Consider the following 3,616-nt stretch of genomic DNA (forward strand, 5'->3'; position numbering starts at 1 on the left):
CTGCTCGTTGGAGCCTTTCCTCCAATCATTTTCCAAGTCCTGCAAAAGGGGATTTTTTTTTAGTGTTCTGCAGGTAGGCTTTGCTGCTCATCCACTTCTCTTGAACAGAGAGAGAGAACATTTATCTTTAAAATGCTTGTGTGGTGCAGGGCCTTTACCTGCACTGGGACCTCTGGGGCTCCTTGCCCTTTTGGCTTTAACCCCATCTTGGCCATGGCTGGTGCAGGAAGGGGAGAGGCAGTGGCACAGCTCCTGGAGTCACTTGTCTGAAATCCAGGGTGAGAATTCTTTCTCATTTTCTCAGAAAAAGCCTAAAGCTATTTTCTCAGAAATAGCCTAAATCAGGGTTTAACTCCTCAGGGAATGGGGCAGCAGGAGTTGGACTCACTAAAAGCAGTACACCCCATGTGCAAGGGGTGGTTTAAACAGCAAAAGCCTCCAAACCATTCAGTGGGGAGTTTTGCCCATGCAGGGGCACCCCAGGAGTTTGTTTTTTCCCCTGTTCTCACCTATTTAGTGGGGCTGGTGCTGATTGGTATAGGTTTTTGCCAGAGGTTTCTGCTCCCAGGCGAGGCACAACCATGCCAGAGCCACTGTGGGAGCTGGGCACCACATGGGCACCTCCTTTCCCACTGGGCTCTGCTTTCAGTTTTGCTTTTCATTCTTCCTTTAAAATAAGATCTTACGGGAAATTGCACCTTGATTCCCATAAAGAGCCAGAACGTGGTGAACACCCTGTTCTGGGCTGTTCAAATACCCTTTTCCCTTAAAGGGGAGAGCTATAGAACACCCTTGGGGTGAAAATATCGAGGTAATACAAGTCCAACCTTTGGGAATGCTGTCTGGGAGCTGATAGATCATCATCCTCCCTCCAAACTGAGAGGCCTCCCAGCTGCAAATACCCCAAATATCATCTAACCAGAGCCCATAGGTCAGCCACCACACTTCCCGCCTTGCATGGATTCTCAGGCTTATGTGGCCACAGGAAACCTTTTAGAAGATCTATTTTATTTTTTTTTTCCTAGGAGCCTCCCACCCCAGCAGCTGAATGTGATTCCTGCAGTCAGGCCACATTTCCCATCTGCTGGGCTTATTTCTAGAAAGCTGTTCTGGCTGCCAGCCGGGGACAGCAGTTGCCTTGCACTTCCAAGCTGCAGAGGGATGCAGACATTCCCAGGGTTTACTAGGGAGCAGCAGAGCCTCTGCAGGGAGTGGGCAGAGCAGAAATCCACCCCTCCTGCCCCAGGAATGCAAACCCTGGTGCATTTTTTCAGCACCAGCACTCACCAGCTCTCCCTGCAGCGTCTTCCTCAAGGCGTAATTCAGTGCCAGCAGGTTTTGCTCATCGCTCCTGCTCCAGGGATTACCCCAGTGCAGCCCAGCCCTGCTGCAGCAGGGATAGGGTCAGATGGGGCCTGGAAGTTCTCTGCAGAGCCTGGAAGTCCTCTGCAGTCAGCCACCACAGCCTGGGCCTCACCTCACACCTTGGCTGCTGTGTTTGTGCACAGCCGTGATGGGGGGCGGGTTTCATCAATGTTTGCAGAGCCAATTACGTGCTGTAATTTGGAGATTAAATCCTCCTCTCTGCTGTAATTTGCAGATTAGATCCTCCTCTAGAGACTGTGCCAGGTCCCAGGGCAGGCTAGTGGTCCTTTGAGCCACCCCATGCCAGAGAGCAGCTGACCTGTTTGGGAGTTTCTACTTGGAAGGAGCACACAGCTCCAGAGCCAACACTGCATTTCATAAGGGCCCCAGCAGTTCTGGGAAAAGAGGTAAAACCAATCCAGTGCCTGCTGTGTGCCAGAGCTGAGAGCCTGGAAACACTGGAAACAACAGTGCAGGGGGCAAAGGACAAATCCCTGCTCCCACTGCTAAGGGGTGTTATTCCAGATGGGACAAGGTGACAGGAACAGAGTTAGAGACAACACAAAGTCAGGCACTGCCAAACCATCAGGTCTCAGAAGAGAGGCACTGGTTGAGTCCAGCCTACAGCCAGCCACCAACCCACCAGCAGTCCCTCAACACTTCTGCACTGCTCAGAAAGCTCTAGCCAGCTTTCAAAACCAAATCAGAAGTGCCAAAATCCACAGAAATAAATGCAGCTCATGCCCAAGTACTCACCCTACCAACCTCCCCACATCACTTCATTCAACAGTGGATGGATCCAGTAGCTACCCTGGGAAATGGCAGTGGCCCTTCCTGCCTCCCACAGACCCTACATCATCCTGAGGAAGAGAAAACCACACTAAAGAACATGACCCAACTGTTGAAAAAAAATCAAAACAAATGAGCAAAAAGCTCAAAACAAATGCAAAAATACAAACAAAATTTGAGAGTGCCTCGAATTTTGGTTAAAAAAGGAAATGCACAGAAGTATTCCTTTTCTTACCAAAATTCGAGGCACCCTCTTTAAAAATCTAGTTTTCCTGTAAAGGCTGACACTTTTTTTATCAACTCTACCACATGGAGAATTTAATCTACAAAAAGGGATTCAGGTAGCATAAGCTTCCAGATAAGACATTTGATGGAAGAGCTTTTTCTTTTCTGAACAATGTTTCTTTAGTTATTTTCAGTTTTTCAAAACCAGGTAACTTGACAATGGTCTCAATTTCAGTCTTCAGATCCCTGAAATACACTCGAACTGCTGCTGCTTTTGAAGTCTTATGCCTTGGGGGAGGGTGGGGGAATATTACCTTGTAATTTCAGGTACTCAGAGAGCTTCAGAGCAGCAGTGCCTCTTAGCAAGGCCCCTTATTCTTCTTACAGCAGGCACTTGACAGGAACCAGCCTAAGGAAGTCCAAGCAGTAGCAGTACAAAAGAAAAATTATAAAGATCAACAGGAAGCTGTGTATGTTGGTGCATTCCCTGCAGTTCTGTGGTCAGGAAATTGCACAAAGGAAGGGAGAACAGCAGTGAGATCAGGCATTTGCACATCTTCCAAGCTTCACTCCTACACTCACAGCCCAAGTCCAAACCCATTACACACACATCACTTTGAAGGCAGGTTCTGTATGATTTTGGCCATGGAAGGAATAGTTTATCTTTCTAACCAGCAGGTCAGGAGCCCCTCAGCTCCAGGAGCCCATCTCCTACTCTATATGTGTGTGTGTGTGTGTGTGTGTGTGTGTAATTCCTCTGTCTGTCAAATGGCTCTGACTCCAGATGAATGCACATCCAAACACACCTTCAGGCACACACGGGTCTTCAGGCCCATCTCAACAAAGAGATCTTACAGCAAAATCTAAATAAAATGTTTAATATTTTTGGCCAAAGCACTGTCCTGTTGTCACACTGGACTGGTATTTTTCTGTTAAAGCTGGATTTTCACATGCAAGAACTTGCCACGGTCTCCTTTCAGGATTATGAGAGCTTCCAGTTTCTTTTCCCCCTCTATCAGCTTGGCCAGGAAGCCCAAAGTAATCAAATCCCTTGGTGCCCTTCCATTTGACAGCCTCCTCTTCCCTGACATTCAGAAATGCTGAGGGGGGAGGTATTTTGAGCTGCACCAAATGCAGAGCTGGAAATGCCAAGCGAAACACAGCTGTAATTCTGATGTGAGATGCACAAAGACCTTTGCTTTGGGAGGTGTTTCAAAATTAAACACAGTGGCCAGGC

The sequence above is a fragment of the Melospiza georgiana genome, chromosome 5, assembly GCF_028018845.1.
Source record: "Melospiza georgiana isolate bMelGeo1 chromosome 5, bMelGeo1.pri, whole genome shotgun sequence".
NCBI classification, from domain to species: Eukaryota; Metazoa; Chordata; class Aves; order Passeriformes; family Passerellidae; genus Melospiza; species Melospiza georgiana.